Below are 21,383 nucleotides of genomic sequence, written 5' to 3'. Positions count from 1 at the left end.
GGGGCTGTATGTGTAGGGCTGTATGCATAGGATCACACGGGTAACAAACACAGTGGGCGGGGCTCCGTGAGTACACGGGGAGGTGCCCGCAACGACGTCCGCACCGGGCGGCCTGGGGGGCTGCCCGGGGGGTTGTGATCCTCCGGGGGGTATAAATGGGGATGAGCCGGAGAGCTCGGGGTGGAGTTTTTAGAGTAAAAGGAGGGAAGACAGAAGATCGACTAGCTAGAGCCCTGGACTCCCCTGGGACGCCGCCCTTGTCAGGGCCGCGCAGGACCGAGCCAGTGGCGTGGTCCCGTGAACCAGAGTTAGTACTCTGGGACTCCGGGTACCGTAGCCCGACTGACCAGTGTCGGGCCAGATAGCCTCCCCTAGCCCATTAGTGGAGGACCAGGAGGTAGTGTCAGGGGTAGCTAGTAGAGTATTCCCAGCTATCCGGGTGAGGGGGCCGATACACCCCTCTAGTATTGTATGTCCGCAGTGTGACTACTTGTACGAATAAACACGTGTGCCTTACAACGGTGTCCAAGCGTCATCAACGGTACTTCACCAGTATAGGTCCTGGACTCCCTTTCAAAAAGTATCGATGTGCACTTATTAAAGAAAAGCGTGCCTGTGCCTGTGTGTGCATGTGTTCGTGCGTGTTTCAACGGAGCACGTAGACTGCACGCGGACACGGAGCGCGCTGCGTCTTCTGCTACAAAATGTGCGATTCACACTGCGTCATTTTAACCACTCCAACCCCTAATCCAAAGCGGCAGTAGTTCATGGCTCCACACAACCTGAAACGCAACACCAGCATCACCACCGTGAGCATCAAGGCTGTCGTTAACCTCGCCAGGATTAGCACCACCGTCATCACAACACCCGCGATAATCAACACCCGTACGAGCAACGCTACCTTTAGCAACATCATCAATGCCTTCAGGATCACACTTATTCACGTACAGCCCTTTTGTAAAATCCACTGCTGGATGAAAGCCTCTGCACAAGGGCCATTTTACCAGACTTCACCGAGTTGGTCAGTGTGGGTTGACGGCAGGTAGAAGAGACATGGGAACATATAATACAGTACAACAAGGGATTGTGCTGCACTGCCCTCTGCTGCCCACTGCAAATGGGTGATCACCTACTATGCAGAGTGGTCACCCATTCAAGCACTATCCAGTCTCATACTTGCTCAGCTTCCAACATCGGATTAAATCGGGCACTTTCCATGTGATTTGGCCAAAGGCAACGTCACGATAGCCATCCAGCAAAGGCGGTCACCACGTCGCGCACTTTCAGATGCGCTTCTGCTGCCGTCTGGAACGCTCTTCCTTCCGATATTAGGAAGCCACTGGAGTTATAAACGTTTAAACCCAGATTGAAAACTCATCTCTTTAGAACTGCTTTTTATGTTTAGCTTGTCCTTCTGCCGCACCTCCAATGAGCACGGTTGGCTACGTACGGTGCAAAAGACGCTCAGCGTACACATGTACAATCATACAAGAGAATCAGAACAGATCTCATTAGCACCACCATACTCATCACCACAGCCAGCGTTACAGAAACAACACCACCAGGATCACCACCACCACCACCAGAACTACCAACTACCCACGCAGGCCCCCTGTGCCAAGCCTACCTCCACGTGTTGGCCTCTGCGTCGTACACCTCGATGGTTTTGAGGTAGGTGGCTCTATGAAACCCTCCGACGGCCATGAGCTGTCCATTCACCACGGCTAGGCCCACCTGCACCCAACGTCATCATCGTCATTATCATCACCACAATCTCCTTTGAGCACAGCAATATTGTTGCACACACCTGCAGCATTAGCTGCTTTGACACTGTTCGATGTACAGCAGCTCGGAGTGAAGAACACGTCCCAAGTTGTGTTTGCACCAATAATAAATGTATAAGGAAATAGGTGTTATGCGCTGCTCAATTTAAAATTGGCAGCTTGCCTGGAAGTTAACTGTGCTCTACAGCATACTGTGTGCAAAGCTGTAGTTTTTAAGATTGTAAGAAAACAGAGGCTCATGTTTCTAGGGCTGTGGCCACTGGTTAATACTACAAGTGCATTAAAAACAACATTTATTGGAATCTGCTACAAGAATTAATCATTATTCTGTTGTAACGTACGAGCAATTGGACGGAAAGGCAAATGTATGGATAGCGAGACAGAGGGAGGGACACATGGACACAGGGATGGATGAATATATGGACAAGAGACAACGATTCCGATAGCCTAAATAGACTTCTGGGGCAAATGCTGGTAGCAGCTATAAAGGCCAACAGAGCACACGAAGGGGGTGGGTGGCCAGCACCACGCCCGGCCGCCTTTGTCTCCCTAGTGGTGATGTTTACACACCACACCAGGTACTCGTGGAGGGGCAGACAAGCAGAAGGACAGAGGGACACGACGTTCGTTCGGCGGCACAGATGGATGGAACGTACTGCGTTCCGACGCGTGTTCATGGCGGCGATCGGGCTCCACGTGTTTTCGCGGGGGCAGTAGCGCTCCGCCGAGCTCAGCTCGGTGGTGTCGTCACGTCCACCCACCACGTACAGGCAGTCCTGGTAAACAGCGCAGCCCGGGTACTCGCGCCTAGTGCCCATTGGCGGCACCGGCGCCCACCGGTTATCGGCGGGGCTGTATCGCTCCACTGTTTGCACACACACACACGGCCATGCGTAATGTACCTTCACGGGCTCTTGGATGGGGCGACACCAAAGGAAACGATGAACACCAACAACTGAAAAAGCGTGCAAAGAGCCAGATGTGGCCCTGGTGAAGTGGGGTAGGATTCGTGGGAAGGGGGGCTCGTGCTAGTAGCTGATTGGCTAGATGTGGCAGTGTTTGGTGGGCAAGTGCTCCCCCCATTCAAACCCCATGCTCCATCTCACCAGTGAAATGTTTGCTTTTTCAGTTTTTTCCCAACTTTCGTGGTGTTTGTGGCACGGCACTGACCTTGACCCAAAAGCCACAGAGGATAGCCAATGCTCAAGTGAGCATTGGGTGGTGCTCATCACCATTGGCAGTCCCTGGGCCAAAGGTGAACATTCTACACCCTACAGAAATGGCCAACTATTTGTCATTTGTCAAATGTTTTCACTCCATATTTATAATTACCAGTGGAGGTGCACTTATGGCACCACGGTGGCAAGATGTTAACTACCTCGCCTGGTACACAGGAGGTCGTGGAATCGAACCCAACCCTGACGCCTGTATATTTTGGAGTTTTCACATCTCTCCCTCCGTGGTCATGTGGGTTTTACTCTGCGGTGGGTGGACAGCGCCACACCCGGCCGCCTTTGTCTCTCCAGTGGCGATGTTGACACACCACACCAGGTACTCATTTGAGGCTGAGTCGACCGCTAAGCTACCGCTCCCCACACAACATGCAGCATGCACACACACACACAGAAACACTCAGCATTGGCTGTGTGAGCCAGATGGGCATGAGAGAGAGACCAGTGTCGAGAGGCGATGTCCCGTCAAAGCCCCCGACTGCATACAGGTGTCCCCCGAGGACAGCCACAGCCATCCCGAGTCTCCGCGTGCTCATAGATGCTACCCGGCTCCACTTGTTCTCCTTGGGGTCATATCTAATGATGAGTGCACATACAGAGATTCACACACGCACAGGGGGAGATCAGATCAACGCACACAAACATCTGCCCCATATAGCCTCATCAGACTGTTGGGGCAAGTGCCGTTAGCGATTACACTGGTCAACAAAAATAAAAAAAAATTCTGGCCTGGACTTTTGCAGCTGTTCTAGACTAATTTCAGGGTGCGGATTCCAAATTTGATCTCTGATTTTCTCTCTCACATCTCATTTGATGCTATCGGCGAACCCCATTTTCATTGATTTTACCTGAAATCAACTCTGTCACTTATGATTGCAAGTTGTTGCGAGTCAGTGACTGCTTTAGTGTTAAAATACGGTGCTGTATGTTTAGGATAGTGTGTTTATATATCATTTTATGTAGATATCCACATTTATTTAATATTTTTCTTCTGCAGTTTTGATTGAAAATGCAATCTTTGATATCTCAAAAACCTCATGTGATAGACAAAAACAGATTTGGAATCAGCACCCCAAAATTACCTTAAAACCGTTGGAATACCTTACGCCAGAAAAAGTGTGTTGACCAGTGTTAGCACCTATGAAAGTCTGCACGGCACACGAGGGAGTGGGTGGCCGGCACCACACTCGGCCGCCTTTGTCTCCCGAGTGGTGATATTCACACATCTCTCCAGCTACTCGTTTGAGTCTCTGTCGACCTCGGGAATAGTACTCGGGTCGCCGGGATCTTAACGCAGCGGGCGCGCGAACCGCTCCACAAACACACGCATGCGCACGCAGGCACGAGTACGCACCTCTCGACAATATTTAGGCAGTTCACTCCGTCCTTCCCGCCGACGGCGTACAGGAATCCGGCGAGCACAGCCACGCCGACGCAGGAGCGGCACGTGCTGATGGGCGCCACGTCGGTGCTCCACTGGTTCGTCTTGGGGTTGTAGCTGAGCGAGAGCAGCTCCACCGATTAGACGAGCACACCGTCAGGTTTCACCGGGTAAAGTCGATCGGCAAGTCGCGTGCGGGACGGAAAACAGCGTGGGTGTTCGGCCCACCGATTCCAAGACGTCTCACCAGCAGGGGAAGACTACCAACCCCCTAATTACCCGAATTCAGAGAGGGGGGCTCTTCTAGCGCCGCACCCTCTTGGCGAGGCCCTTGTACCAGCGGTCACATTCGCAAGCGACTGCAGGGCTGAACTTTAATCTTTTTTACTAACTAAATAAAAAAATATCATCCTGACCATACATATGGGGCCTCGTATTGAAGCTAGTTACATATATTTATCGGGACAAAATGCATATTTATTAAATAAGTTAACGGTTTGACACACGTGCAACTAAATGCATGGACAGGCAGCATTTGCTTAGCGCTCAAGTTGCGTTCCTGGAGAAGTGAGCGCAAACGAACTCGGCGCTAATAGGGGTCATTATACCATTGTATATACTTATTTCATCCAAGCAATATACGAGGGCCTTATTGGGGTACTGGTAATAGCGCTAATATAATAAAACAGGTGGTAAACATTATTTCCTAAATAAAAATAATACTTCATTAAGATTCCAAAGAACACAGGATGAGATGTTATTTATAAGAACATCAGTATAAAAAGATCACAAAGACTTCGTTTTTCCATCTTCAGAATATTTCCCGTATCCGATCCCTTATTTCTGCTTCAGAAGCAGAGAATCTGCTCCGAGCCTCCATCTCATCTCGTATAGGCGACAGCTCGTCTTACTCGCTGGCGTGGCTAAGAAGGTGATGGTCTATTTGCAGCATGTTCAGAATGCGGCTGCTGGGGTGTTAACCAGAACCCCTTCTTCTTCTTCTTCCCTGCACTGGCTTCCAGTTTCACATAGAATACAGTTTAAAATCCTTTTGTTAACTTACGGCCAAGTGAAAAGCCACTGAATGATTTATATTAATAATTATCCGCATCTTTAAAGTGTCTGAAATGTATGTCCGGAATCGTCGAAATTGTGGAAATGCCCGTGCACATGTGCATGCATGGATTAGTATGCACAAGTGCAAGCTCAGGTGAGAAGAGGAGCAGGTGGAGGTGTGTGGAATAGATGTATGATGCATGCTCGTGGCCAAGTCTGTGTTTGATGTGCATCGCACATGCAGACCAATGGCAAAACTTGAGCAAACATCACAATCAAAAGCAGCAGTTCACTATTTCAGGTCTGTACACGAGTGCTGTGGGTCAGCCTTCACATACACAGCAGCACACAATCACTCATAAGAAAAGCAGCACTCACACAGCAGTATACTGTCAATCATACACCATCCACTCATTCACAGCAGCACTCACTCGCACGCAGCAGCACGCGTGACTGCGTTCGCAGGATAAGATCGCCTGCCGGCGTCTCATGGATACCTCCACGCCCTGAGGGGTCCACGCCTTACGATCATACACCACTCACCATGGCACTCGCACGTACATCCCTCAAGCACTCACTCATCCACCAAACATCCCCAGTATGGCCTTAACAGACTGTTGGGGCAAGCGCTCATAGCGAGTACCTATGAAGGTCGGCACGGCACACAAGGGGGTGGGTGGCCAGCACCACGCCTGGCCGCCTTTGTCTACCGAGTGGCGATGTTTACACACAACATACTCATTTGAGCCTGAGTATACCTAGGGGACGCCCAGAACCGGTCCAGATAATCATCACTGGTGTTGGCCGTGAGCGGGAAACGAACTCAGGTCACCGGGTTCGTAGCGCGGCCCGCTAACCGCCACCGCTCCCCACAGAGGCACTCGCTCATACGTCCCTCAATCGCCCCGCCGACTCGCTCGTTCGCACGCACCGCTCCACACTGTTGAGGTAGGACGGATACATTGCGTACCGCCCACGGCATAGAGGAGGTCATCGAGCACGGCCACCCCCACGCCTGCAGCGCCGCTTACTCATGGAGGCCACCATGCGCCACTCGTTGGTCTGCGGGTCGTAGCGCTCCACGCTGGAGAATGGCATCGTCGCTGCACCAGCCACCCACTGCACGGTGATGGACAGGGAGAAAAGATCCTCTTGTAGCCTTAACAGATCGTTGAGGTCATTTCTGTTAGTAAACACCTATTAAACTAAACAAACGATTAAAATTTTACCTGCTAAGGCCCACGAAGCTGTATAGGTCTTTTTCAGAAGCGAACTGGCCACAAATGATAGCTCAAAGTGGCTAATCATGTGGAAATTTATAGCAGCCAAATATTCCAAACACACTGTGCAGGGGAAAAACTGGAGGATCTGAAGAAAAATCCGACTGCCACCACGGGGGGAGAGACACATGCAAACTCTGAATATACAGCAGGCATCATGGTCGGGATTGAACCCACGACCTCCCGCACCTGCGCACATCCCATAACAGCTCACCTGCGAAGAGCACTTCCCCGCAGCGGATGGGCTTGCGGGGTTTCGTGCGGGGGCCCTGCATGAGTGGTCTTTCTTGGGGCAGAAGCAAATAGTTCTTGGCTTCATCCACGAGGTCTCTTGAGCGACGAGCAGAGAAAAACAACAAAACATTAATGCACGCAGCGAGCGCACAGCATAAAAAAACGGGGGATGGTGGAGGGGGAGAAGCATAATACAAGAATCCCCCGCGATACATAAGGGATGCGTTCCTGGGAAATGCTACTTAACTCAAAAGTACTTAAAGCGAGCTCTAAGTTCCCATAAACATAATGTTAAAATCAGGGGTTGCGTTGCTAGCCGACATTTCTCGAAAATGCGCGACTAAATGTCATGAAGTGTACAAAAAAGCATATGATTATAAGTGAACATACGTTTTAAATAAGAATACAAATAATACAAAAAAACTTAATACCAGAGATGGTTTAAGAGCTTGCTGATCGAGGCCTCTTGGCGATTCCTGGTGGTACGTGCTATGCGTGTACAGTTCTGGTGGTACGTGCTATGCGTGTACAGTTCTGGTGGTACGTGCTATGCGTGTACAGTTCGGTATTACATCGCAAAAAGTCCGCTTTCTCCCTCGTGCATTCGTGTTATGCATATACATTCCTTTTAAAAATCGTGCAAAGAAAATTTGCACAATTATTAAACAAGGAAGGCAATTGCGCAATAACTAATATGCATTTTTTTTCCAGAAAGCACAAGACAAACATGACACTTGGGCTTGTCTGGGGCGCCTGTGGCGCACCTCACAACCATTTACGGCCTTCGGCCAGGAAAGTCACAATATTTTTTAACACGAACGACGCATTCACGCAAGCACCCGATGCTCCGTTTTGAAGTTTTTAAATTAAACATCTTTGAATTGTTTAGAATTAGATAATTTTATTTCTTCATGAAAAGCTTATATCATTTTACATCTGGAAGACTTCATTGAAAACGACATTTCGTGTGAATTTTCTCTCGCCGTTAAGTAGATGGCCTTGCTGGGGGTTCGGTTCGATGCGGACTTTCACCTGTTTGGGGTTGCGGGATCGAGTTAAGGCGATATAGAGCTGCTGGCCGTGCGAGAAGACCGCCATCTGCAGATCGATTCCAATGTAATCGAACGTCTGTCCCTGCGCCTCAGTCGTTCATGCAGGGGGCACGTAGGTTTGCAGCACCCCCTGCATGAAAACGATGAAAAGTGCAGCGTTCATCACAGATAAAGTTGCGTGCTTATATAAGAGTATTAATCAGAAACGTATATGCAAAACAATGCACAATGCGGAAACTTATCGTGGGGGATTCCTGTACCTTTGTTATGATTCGTGTGGGTCACCACAATCTTCTAATGTCAAACGGAGCCATAATTAACACTGTAAAAGTCCCATATTGCTAGTCAAGGCTCAGCCCAGACTTGGCTCTGGTTCAAGTAGGCCATGGCTCAAATTCATGTGCTTAATTTTAGCTGGCCTATGAGCACGATCCCAGCCATGCTCAAGATTTCCTCCTGCGCCAAGCCATGGATGACGAGCCGCTAATGCGTCTCTGGAAGCAACTCGGCAGCACACGCCTGAACTGAGCCGCCATGTGAAGCCAGGGCTGAGCTGCGACTAAGAAGAGTATGACCCGAAGAAGTCTGTAGTCATGCCTCACACTGGTCTATCCAAGCTGGGAGAATGGATAGCCCAGAATTATACTGGTAGGAACGAAGTGGACCAGACCACCAATAGATGAATGTGTCCATCCGTCCGTCCGTCCGTGTATCAACATCGCCCCCTACTGCAAACACTTGGCATGACCCTACAAAAACCTTTAGACTCAGTGACGCTATCCTGGCTAAACAAGTGTAACATTCCCTTATAATTCCCTCAGATAGCTTTTAATTACAATGTTACATTCCCTGATGTTTTTAAATAGCAACATTTACATTTAAAGCTAAACAAGATGGCCATCGCTTCCGGCGCCTCACGGCGAAACTTTAAACTTTGCTTCAAAATTACTTTACTGAAACGCAGCACGTTTTTAAAAAATAATTACTTTATTGAAACGCAGCACTTTTTAACACAGAGACAAGAAACATTTATTAACACAGAGACGAGATACATTTAATCGCCTTATTTGTGCACGAAAAGCACGGCGCGAGGCCTAGTGCGGCAGGCTTCGCGAGGCCTAGTGCGGCAGGCTTATTAACACAGAGACGAGATACATTTAATCGCCTTATTTGTGCACGAAAAGCGCGGCTTCGCGAGGCCTACTGCAGAGGCTTCGCGAGGCCTAGTGCAGAAGGCTTCACTAAGTCTACTGCAGAGAAGGCTTCGCGAGGCCTAGTGCACCAGGCTTCGCGAGGCCTACTGCAGAGAAGGCATCGCGAGGCCTACTGCAGAGAAGGCTTCGCGAGGCCTACTGCAGAGAAGGCTTCGCGAGGCCTACTGCAGAGAAGGCTTCGCGAGGCCTAGTGCAGAAGGCTTCGCGAGGCCTACTGCAGAGAAGGCTTCGCGAGGCCTAGTGCAGAAGGCTTCGCGAGGCCTACTGCAGGAGGCTTCACGAGGCCTAGTGCAGGAGGCTTCGCGAGGCCTACTGCGACAGGCTTCGCGAGGCCGTCCGTCTGTCCGACAAGATGGCCGCCCGCTCCCCCTGCGATCCGTGAACTAAATGAACTAAACAAGATGGCCGTCGCATCCGGCGCAGCCAATGACATCGCCTGTTGCAATCCTTGCTCTGTGGGTGCGCGAGTCAGTGGGGAGGGGGGTGTGGACGTCATCGCTCTGTGGGCGCGCGAGTCAGTGGGGAGGGGGGTGTGGACGTCATCGCTCACCCCCCATGCACAAATCATTTTCTTTTTAACTCCTCTATACCCGGTCGATATCCCTGTACCGGTATTAGTATTATTCCTACCAGCCCACCCCGCAGGGTCCTGTTAATAGAAGTGGGTGGAATGTGTAGTTGATTTTTGTTGAAATTATAAGTTATTGTTTTCATTTCATCGTTCAAGCTCGCTTGCCTTCTTTGGTCAAAAAACGTAGATCCTTCTTGTCAGTAGCAGGAAAACAAACCTGTGATTATATATAATTAACGGTATCATTGTGAGTGTACATGTTCGCAGGAGTATCAAATTTACGCATCTGCGTTCCTGACTCGCCTAGTTATTTTGAGTAGTACCATTGTGTAGGTGTAATTAAAGGATATTCAAGTATTACATCAAATTCCGGGGTCCACTCAGCCTATCTTTCCTCCACCATGGATACAGCACGTACCGTTTGTGGCATGGCCACAGTGGTGATCCGATGTAGAGACTGGTGTGTACAATAGACCGACCCAAACTGGACGTCTGTTAAAAAGAGCGTCAAAGCTCATCGGATTCCTCCAGTCTAAATAAAGATTCTGATTCCGAATGTGATATCCCGACTACTGGCTCTGCCTTCAAACGAGGTGAGCTCAAGCCCCATTGCTCACTTGATCAAAGATTCTGACTTGCGGAAAATGTAACAAAAGAAGTCACGGCAGTGACCACGGAAACAATACATCACCTTCCTGCCAAGGTGAAGGTTTTGATGTTCACGTAAAATGTATCCCAACATTCGTGATTTTCTGCGAATCCTGTTCAGCCGACGACGCGGAAATTGGCATGGCAGCCTCCCGTGGGTTTCACGGAAAACACGCACCACCACTCGTGACAGCGTGGCCGGCTACCTGCATGCCTCGTCACTCTTCACCAGAAGGTCCGTCCCCACTGTGCCCACCAGGAACTTGGGTGTGAGCAGGGGCAGACGGACGTGTTGCAGCACCTACACAAAGACAAAGATCCCCCGTATAGCCTTTAACAGACTGTTAGAGCAAGTGCTATCATGGGACCTTCTTTACCAGTATTTGGTGTTTGAACATCCTAACACCTCCTGTTTTATTGCCAGAAAGGGTAGAACCTATTCTTATTTTTCATTGAGCAAGTGCTGTTCGCGAGCCCCTATGAAGACCGGCACGACACACAAGGGGGTGGGTGGCCAACACGACACCCGGCACCTTTGCCTCTGCAGTGGTGATGTTTACAAACCGCACCAGGTACTCGTTTGAGGCCGAGTCGACCTAGGGGAGGCCTAGCGTGATAACCGTTACACTAACGCACACACACACGGAGAAGAAGATCCCTCGCTTAACCTTATACGGCAATAGCAAAAGTACGGCATCTTGAGATGCAGCTGCATTTAGATGCTATACAGATATACATTGTATGGTTTAATTGGATTGAATCATTGCCTGCGAGAGAGATCCACAGACGGGACTTTGTCCAGATTGATACACCCATACACAAACAAGACACAGGCCTTCCTATAGACAAACCGGCTGCTTAGACACATGTGCGGAGCTTTTTTGTTTGGCATCACACATACACCTTTGCTACCCAAGTAGTGATAACACAAACACTGGATACTCATTTTAGGTCGAGTTAACCTAGAGGAGAGGGGATATAATCAAGAACCATGCGCCCCGTGTGTGTGGCAAGGAATTCGGGCTGAGATGATGCGATTGCGTCAGTGCGTTTTCAGAATACTATTCCACTGCTATCTAGACTGTAATACATTTTCAACAAGACGAATAGTCACACACTGTTGCCACTATACTCATTGGTTCTTTCGGTAAAGTTACGTAGGTGAAACATTAAAATAAAATGTAAGAATAAAAATAAAAAATAGAAATAACCAAATTAAATCACCACGTTTCGGAAGCAACACAAGCTTCCGTCATCAGGTGGGACAACCACAGTAAGAAACAAACATTACTGTAGTGGGCAAAGACAGCTGTTTGTGACAAGTGATTATATAAGGTAAAGAGGGAGGAGAGATGCAGGGGGCAGGGATTGTGGAGTAGGGGGGGGGGACTTCTGTTGAGACACGGCTGGTGAGACACAATGCTGGCGCTGGGAGCGGGCGGGGGGGGGCTACAGAAGATGTCACCTGGTTAATGACACTATTAAAGCACACACGAGATTTGGCTGGTGCTCATCAATGTGGGCGGCCCTAAGCCAGTGGTGGAAGTTGTGCATTCATACGCGAGGGGGGCAGTTTTGTCGTCGTGCAGCCACTGTATCCTATTACGATCAGCAAGAGGAGCGATATAGTTACCTCTACTGTGTGTGCTTTATGTGCTTTTATGTTGTCAAGCATGAGCTCCCCGCTCTACTAGGTGGGGATGAACTAAATAATTGATTTCAAAACAGGTTCTTACGCTCACAATAAAAGCATCAAATTTAGTTTCAGGAAGAAGTGATTATTTGATTGATTGAGGGACGACCAAGCTACGTAGAACAGATTGTTATCGGGTGATAATGTGCTATGATACCAGCAGATGGCAGTGCAGCAAGATCAACTGTTGTGCTAAACTGGTAACACATCTAATAATAGGATTTTCCCCTTTTTTCTGGCAACACTCACCAATTGAGGCGAGGCTCAAAAGAAAGCCGTCTCTGGTGTGGACCAATCAGTTTCAAGGACAATGCATACATTATCAGTGTGTTTTGTTTGCATTCTGACCACAAGTATTGTGGTTAATGCAGACATGATTCCTTGTAAAAAAGGTTTCAGTTTTGTTGCCAGAAAAAAATGGAAAAACCCTATTATTATATCTTGGCACTGGCCAAGGAGGTCTAATGATGGTCAAATATCTCGCCTCCACCTGAACTAACCCGTACTGACGAGCGTGGCAAAATCTGGTCGTGTAACCTCCACGAAATACACAGCATGGGGAGGCTCTCAACCTGCAGTGGCTTGACATTAGGGGCGTCCACGTACCTAGCGGAGGCCTAGGAAGGACACAACCGCCGATCAGCGGTTACGCAAGCGCGCACACAGGCAGGCACCTGGGGTAGCTGTGGCCGGCGCTCCTGGATGTTGTATTTGACCCAGGCGATGACGGCGCTGTACACCTGCTCCTCGCTGCGCACGTTTAGCTCATCGGTGGATATGATGTCGATGAGCTGGTTGGCAGGAAGCAGCATGAACTCTTCACTCTCCATTACCTGCGAAAGCAACAGATGCCCCGCTTCATGTCAGCCTGGATTACTGAGCACAGTGTTAATATGGAGCACCTCTTGATGGCTGGGTGGTGGTGGTACACGACTGGAATCCAGCGCCGTGGAGTCGAGGGGTGGCAGATCACACAAATGTCACAACAACTTCATTCCCATGGCTTTACCGCCAGGATAAAGCGGTAAAGCAAAAATGTGGACTCGATCCGTTCCCTCTGTATGGGATAGTATTGTCGCCTCGCACGTGTAGGCTTTCTCCAGGTGCTCCGGTTTCCTCTCACATATATCGGCAACATTAATTGGCTAAAAGCACCTTCATATATAGAGGACCACAGACATAGTACACGCCAGCTCACCACCTGGCTGCTGCCTTCCTGTTTGTCTTTAGTTCCTCCTCACACCTCCGAGTCATGCTCTCTCCTGTCTTCGAGAGTGAGCGGATACCGTGCGGCACATTGCGAGTTGAAATTGTTTATTGCACAGAAAACTTAAATTCTTGGTGGATTCATTACCCTTTGTGGAGATTAGTATCGTGCCTTGATAGCCACACACACGCTACTCGCAACACACACATAATTGCATTATAAGTACCCTCAACTGCGCACGTAAGCATAACTACAAACATACAAAATTAACACCCACACAATTAGCTACCAATACAATGAAAGTGAACGGCAATCTCTTTTGCACGTCACAATGAAAGTGGCAGAAATATATTTTTAAAGGAATCCACAGCCAAATAAAAGAGAGCCTCTTATAGACACACTTATATGATAATAGGTTTTTCCCCTTTTTTCTCGCAACAAAACAGGTGTTAAGATTTCGATTCAAAGCTTTCGTGACTGCAGGGATTCATATTATTGGTTCTTTTGGTAAAGTCACGTAGAAGGGAAATAATAAAATATCAAAAATAAAACAATAAAATTATCACGACGTTTCGATTGCAACACAAGCAATCATCATGTACGTGACTTTACCGAAAGAACCAATAACAGGTGTTAAGATGTTAAAATACCAAACTGAAACCTTTCACAAGGAATCATGTCTGCATTAACCACAATGCTTGTGGTCAGAATGCAAACAAAAAACTAACTCTGATAACATATGCATTGTCCTCTGGTCAAAAAGGCGTCCTCTGGTCTAACACCGTTTGAGACGAGGCTCAAAAGAAAGCTGTCTCTGGTGTGGACCAATCAGTTTCAAGGACAATGCATTTATTATCAGAATATTTTTGGTTTGCATTCTGACCACAAGCATTGTGGTTAATGCAGACATGATTCCTCTTAAAAGGTTTCAGTTTGGTGTTTTAACATCTTAACACAGCTGTTTTGTTGCCAGAAAAAAAGTGGAAAAACCTATTATCATATTTTGGTACTAGCAAAGGAGGTCCCATGATGTGGACACACACCTAGGCTCTGTGTTCCAGGTTGTCCGAGATGAGTCTGAAACTTAATTGCGCACAAGCAAAATACTTGAAAGTTACTTCAAGTCTTGTACTCTCGTGAACTAGCGATATAATTGCAGCAAGTCAATGCAGTTACATTAATGTGCTGCAATGATATCACTAGAGCTTTTTGGCAGCACGTCTGAAAGTCAATTTTAAAAGCTCTATCATAACCAAAGATGCGTTGGACTGCCCAGGCTACACAGGCTAGGTGCTTACAAAAACACAACTCTCTTTTGGCTTGCATTTTCCTTTAATGTGGCTCAGATGATAAGAGCACTGAGGTGGCACCGTTTAGATGCTGGCTTTTGAATTAAGGCCTGTGATTAAAATGGGTTTTAATGTGCAGTGATTTGATGGTCTCAGCCCAGTCACCAATGACTACACACACAAAAACCCAACGACGTTATATTTATACTTTTTTTTCCGGTAAAGTCACGTAGGTAAAAAATAAAATAAATTAAAATGAAAATAAATAAATTAAATCAGGTACCTGAAGACGGACGCTTGTGTTGCGCCCGAAACGTCGTGATTTAATTTAGTTGTTTCATTTTAATTTATTTTATTTTATACCTACGTGACTTTACCGAAAAAACCAAAAAGTATGGATCCTTGCAGTCACGAAAACTTCAAATCTAGAACTTTACACTTAGTTCTGCTGTGTGTAGTGAGTTGTAAAAAAGCAGTTTTTTTATGGTGCAGATCGTAAGCCACAAAAGTAGCTGTGTGATATCCCGCCTCTGCGGGCTGTCCTCGAACATGGGAGCTTGCAGCACTGCTCTGCGAGAGAAACCAACAAACACTTGGCCTCGTGACACGACACCCGAAAGTACAATTGGCCCAAACATGCGCTGTGAGAGTGAATCTGCATTGACTTGGTGGCCTGGCTGTGTGCTCTGGCTGCGTGCTGTGGCTGCGTGCTGTGGCTGTGTGCTGTGGCTGTGTGCTGTGGCTGCGTGCTCTGGCTGTGTGCTCTGGCTGTGTGCTCTGGCTGCGTGCTCTGGCTGTGTGCTCTGGCTGCGTGCTCTGGCTGTGTGCTCTGGCTGCGTGCTCTGGCTTGTGTGTCTGCAGAGGGCCACCTCCTGGAAGTTGTGCTGCGTGAACTTGTCGGCGGTGCGCTGCAGGTCTCGGCACGCGTGCGTATCGGCGAAGGCCCGGATTCCCAGGCAGTTGGAGGGGTCGAGCTGCCGCTTCAGGAACTCGCAGCAGGTGTCCTGGATCTCGGCGAGCTGCAGCAGGCAGGCGGCCGGCAGCAGGGCCTGCACGTTGCACTCCTCCACCGTGATCTGTGGATCGCAGCAGCGCAGACTGCATGAGAAGCAAGCGGTGTTCTGCTCAAATGCAAGAATGGTGAGATTCTCATCTCGTTTAACGGACCTTAGTTTGTTGTAGAAATTCTGCTGTCCTGTGCTTCAGGGGTGAGCCAAACAACTGCCGACTTTACACAAAGTGGTACTCATTTTATAGGTCCCAGCGGCAAGGTAATCCGAGTAGAATTCCAACAGGGATATGAACTCACAAACTTGTTATTGGGAGTCACGCTCTCTAAGCACAGTGTGGCTTAGCCAAGTCAAAGTAAACCCCAAACAAATGTCATTTCCAGCTGTGATGGCATGCTGCTGTAATGAATATACACATTTGATTAGCACGGTTGGCTACATATGGTGTGAAAGAAATTCAGCATAATACAATATTTCGAGAGCCAGCTTCCTCTGGTGAGCAGAGCTGTGGCAGCAGCAGCAGCAGCAGCCCCTTCGTCTGCATCACACCGTCGCTCGCCACAAGAGGCCTCGATGAGAAAGCTTTTCAACTATCTCTGGTAAATTCTAATTATTAGCATTTATTGTTAGTTAAAATTAATGTCAGCTCACAATCATACGCATTTTGGTACACTTTCTGACAGTAATTTTTTTTTTTTTATCTTGGCAAGGAACGCAAACCCTGGTTTTAACGTTATGTCTGTAGAAAATGATAGTTCACTTTAAGTCATTTTGAGTAAAGTAGCATTTCCCCGTAACGCATCGCGTGGAATTCCTGTATTATACTCCTCACACTCTACCCCTCCACCTAACCCCCGCAGCTCCTCCACCATCCCCTGTGTATCCAAGCGCTATCCAGGCTCAACAACCCTGCTTTGCTTTTGACATCCTATAAGATCAGTCGCATCCTGGCTGATGTGGTCATACACAACTGCCTTAAACACTCAACACGAAGGTTCACGTCTTTTGCTCTCCTAAAGTGGATGAGAGTCCATTACTGGCCCAGCCTGCTAGAGCAGCAACACTGCGTGCACGGCTGGTGGCATCACCTGTGCCGTGTAGGCAAAGTCAACGAGCAGCTCCATGGCCGTCTCGTCGACGTCACGGATGGACACCTCATCCTGCCGTGACTCGGCCAGCTCGCCCGTGAACATGGCGTGGAAGTAGGGGGAGCACGCCGCCAGCACCACGCGGTGCGCGTTGATCTTGCGGCTGCCCACCTGCCAAAGACAGACGCGGGTTGGTGGGGCGTGAATGTGCGATGCCCTCACTGCGCCTCCTCTACTGGGAGGTGGGTCTGTGGGAGGCGAGGATGCCATTGCTTTTGTAAGATTATAAACAATATGAAAAGGTGGAAGGTGCAAGTTTACCATCTTATATATAAATATATACAGTGCTAATAGAGACGCAGGCTTTGTCCGCTTTTTATTGACTACAGCATAATGCTTCACAAGAAGCCAATTACTTCATTCATTGATCGGAGATCATATATTTTGAAGTATTTAGCATGAGACTTAAAGCTATTTGGACCTTGTAGCTAACCCCTATGAATAAAACTAATACATCTCAAGGCTGTAACTTTTGGGAACTCTCATGAGCAAAATCTTGATTCGGTTTGTGCCGAATTTCAGTCGGTCACCATCCTCTGTGTTTATTAGACACATTCTTACATATTTTTTCCATATTACTAATCTCAAATATACCATGGAATCATGTCAACATCCTTCCTTTCATGCAACTATAAATTCCTCCATTCAAGAGCACGGGGCAATGACGAGATTGTATTCACTGCAGAGCAGGGTGAAGCCATCAACTCGCTACGAGAGCTATATTGTGTTGCTAAAGCTGGTGGTGGTTCAAATTGTGGCCGTTGTGTAGGTGATGATGTCATAGAGATTCGGGAAGAGAATATAACCTTGTGAAGGTGGTATTGGGAATTGCGACAACCCGCTGGTGCTTGTGACGTTGACATTTGTGGCGCTTGTGACAAAGCTATTGGTGGTGGCGACGGTGTGTGATGATGGTATTGGTGACGGTGGTCGTGGCAACGTGCGTGTGCGAGCACGAACCACCAGCACGACATCGCAGAACTTGCGGTGTCGCCGGAGCACGCTGATGGCCTCCAGGGTGATGCGTGGATGCTTCTCGGACACGTAGACCATGCATGCCGGTGTAGGCAACACGCCCTCGGGCAGGGCGTTGGGGTCCCCGCCGCCGCTCGATCGGTTCGTCGCGTCCATGGCTCGTGGCACTGCTGCGCACGCAAAGTCAAGGCGAGAATCGGTCACAAGAATTGGCCGTGGAGACATTGACACATTTTTATCAGGAATTGTAACAAAAGGGAAAAAGCTGTCGACAAGCATTGAATGGTAGTCATCTTGGTCGAGAGTCATGAGCCTGTGATAGAACATCTACACTCCCCTGGTGGGGACCAGTCCATCCACTTTCATGAACACTTTATTCTTATTGTAACATTTCATTGGCAGGGGCCAGTCTCCCGATAAGACAATCTGTATCGGCTTAAAAGTGGCAGTCATTATGAATGCAACAGAAAATGTTTCTCAAGTCCAACTCCAACTCGGTGAAACTGCAACTCCCAAGTGAATTTGAACTCGCAACTTCTGATTGTGAGTTGAGTGCTCTATAAACACTGCGCCGCCCAGCGAGATTCATATCCTGTGCTGTTATCCTCGACAATCCAATACCCAACTTGGAGTTAACCGAGTATTATTTTAATTTGATTTGAGTTAGACGTTGACCAATCGCAGTCATCATCCCTAAGGGGGTCAATAAAATTTGTACCATTTTTGAGTGAAATAAACAGTGGCCATTCTACAGAGACTGGTCTCTGCCATAGTTCTCTCCCCTGGCTCAGGATTAAACAAAAGCACCAAAAACCATGTTAAGGTCCACTGAATTTACTTCCTTTTCACAGACAGTTGCCCAGACATCTCGCAGAATTAGTACTACTGTATAATACATCTCGCCGGGCTCAACAGGGAATAAGGCATTGACTTGACAGCACACGACTATTTCGTAATTATTTTCATGTTAGAATGCTCGATTGCTGCTTTGTCGCTAAGCAGCAGTCCAACCGCATAAAAATGTGCCAACTTGGCATCTACTAGAGCCAAAACCGAGGCTTTCACAGTCACTCCTGGATTGTTATGCCACGTGCAGTGAAACATTGCAAAGGTTTTGTGACAAGCAGACAGTGCAGGCAAGTGAGGCATGTGAATGAATAAAGAATGCTTGTGGTACGGTGCTGTTGGCACACCTGTGGAGGAAATCGTTCTCCTATAACACGGTAGTTGCGTTCGTGAAGAACACTGGGTTGTGGAAAAATTGCGTTGTAATAAATACAATATAATATAGGGTAAAGCACAGCCCGCAATAACACGTGAGATGCATACGCAAGCTCAACTAACACTGAGGCGTGTAGGTAGCATCTAGAAGCACTCAGCAGCATCCCGCCTTGTGTGATGCCACGCCGAGGCATACGTACAACAGCTTGTTCCTCTCAATTGCTTTATATACAACTAGCTGTACTACCCGGCTTCGCCCGGGAACTTGGATTCACCACGCCCGGCCGCCTTTGTCTCCCCAGTGACGATGTTCACACACCACACCAGTTACTCGTTTGAGGCTGAGTCGACCTAGGGGAGGCCCAGGTCCGGTTCAAATAATCGTCACCGGTGGTGGCCGTGAGTGGGAATGGAACTCGGGTCGCCGGGTTCGTAGCGTGGCGCGCTAACCACGACACTACAATGCGTTACGCTTCCGTTGTAGGATTTGTGTGAGGCGCGCCGATCCGCTGTAGGGTTTTAGTGAGGCGTGCCGATCCGTTGTAGGGTTTGTGTGAGGCGTGCCGATCTGTTGTAGGGTTTTAGTGAGGCGCGCCGATCCGTTGTAGGGTTTTAGTGAGGCGCGCCGATCCGTTGTAGGGTTTTAGTGAGGCGCGCCGATCCGTTGTAGGGTTTTAGTGAGGCGCGCCGATCCCCCGCGATACAATAATGCTGTGTAATCGCTATAATTTTATGATTTACCGAGCCTATAATAGGAATTGCACACATTGTGGTGGCGGGGGAGTGAAGAGGACGTGTAACTTTGATGAATTTACCTCAGAGTCGCGTGGTGGGTGTCGAGGCCTAGCACCGTGCAGAGCCTCCGGCCTCGCCTGATTTTGGCACCCGGCTGAGGCTGGGTACGGGTGCCGTTCCCCCCCCCCCCCGCGCTACAATAATACAGTCTAATCGCTATAATTTTATAATGTACCGACCCTATAATAGTAATTGCACACATTGTGGTGGGGGGGGGAGTGAAGAGGACGTGAAACTTTGATGAATTTACGTCAGAGTCGCGTGTTAATGCGTGCGCCTATTTTAAAGGGGAATTAAAAATGGCGTCCACCCCGCGCCGAAGGCGTCGCTACCCGTTGGCAGGGGCAACCGCCGTCCAATGAAAGCGGCAAAGGCGTGGCTACCCGTTGGCAGGGGCAACCGCCGTCCAATGAAACTGCAGCCCGCGGTGAAGGCGTCGCTACCCGTTGCCAGGGGCAACCGCTGTCCAATGAAAGCGGCGATGGCGTCGCTACCCGTTGCCAGGGGCAACCGCCGTCCAATGAAACTGCGTATGGTCCGACGACACACACACACAAACAGACAGACAGATTCGCGATTTTATATATATATAGATTTTACTTAAATCTATTTAATTATAAAACCTTAATATTATACATTCACTCTCTCTCTCTCATACGATACGTATCATGGTGTTCTACACTCACCAATGACAGTAGTATCTTGAGACTTGACTCCAGTAATGACGACGACGACGACAATGACGATGACAATGACGACGATGACAGACCTGTGCAGTTCGATGAATGTGATGATGAATGATGATGATGATGGTGTTACTGCACAGGTATAATGAGGCCTTTAAATCAGTGTGAAAAATCCGCGATGCACTGAGGCCGCGAAACTTGAACCGCGAAGTGGCGAGGGATTACTAGTACAGTGAAACCTTGGATTGCGAGCATAATTCGTTCCTGAAACGTGCTCGTAATCCAAAGCACTCGTATATCAAAGCGAACTTCCCCATAAGACAAAATGGAAACTCAAGACGATTCGTTTCACAACCCAAAAAAAATCCATACAAAAATTATTCGTTACAAATACTGATAGGTTTTTCCCCTTTTTTTGGCAACAAAACTGACACCTTTTGCAAAGAATCATGCTTACATTAACCTTGCAAAAGGTGTCAGTTTTGTTGCCAGAAAAAAAGGGGAAAAAAACCTATTAGTATATATTGGTACGGGCAAAGGAGGTCCCATGATGACATTACAAAATACTGTACCTTTTTTAAAATTTGTATTTAAATGTAATATAAAGTAATCAAATGTATCCATTAAATGTAATCGTGGAGATGAGAGAGAGGAGATGAGTGGAGGAGAAGGATGGTGATTGTGTAGGACTACTTTCACTGTCACTAACGGAACCACTGCCATCGCTGAGCTCACTGGGATCTGTTTGTGCGACTTTAACAATGAAATTTCTCCTGTTGCAAGACCTCGCTGGTTGATCAATATGTTTGTTTTAATTGCTTATCTTGCAAAACACTCGAGACCAAGTTAATCGCAATCCAGGGTTTCACTGCACGTAGGCCTCGGCAAGGTAAGGTAAAAGTTAAAA

General features: G+C 48.2%; 1 pseudogene; it reads right to left on the bottom strand.

The window, feature by feature from the left end:
* Nucleotides 1-697: 697 nt before the first annotated feature.
* On the bottom strand, nt 698-17,936 carry LOC133362391 (kelch-like protein 20; annotated as a pseudogene).
* Nucleotides 17,937-21,383: the final 3,447 nt, after the last annotated feature.

Source organism: Lethenteron reissneri, unplaced genomic scaffold (genome assembly GCF_015708825.2).
Source record: "Lethenteron reissneri isolate LAM-NWPU_2019-01 unplaced genomic scaffold, ASM1570882v1 scaffold_1460, whole genome shotgun sequence".
NCBI classification, from domain to species: Eukaryota; Metazoa; Chordata; class Hyperoartia; order Petromyzontiformes; family Petromyzontidae; genus Lethenteron; species Lethenteron reissneri.
Note: the sequence above shows the minus strand (reverse complement) of the source record. Positions and strands in the feature narration are given on the sequence as shown.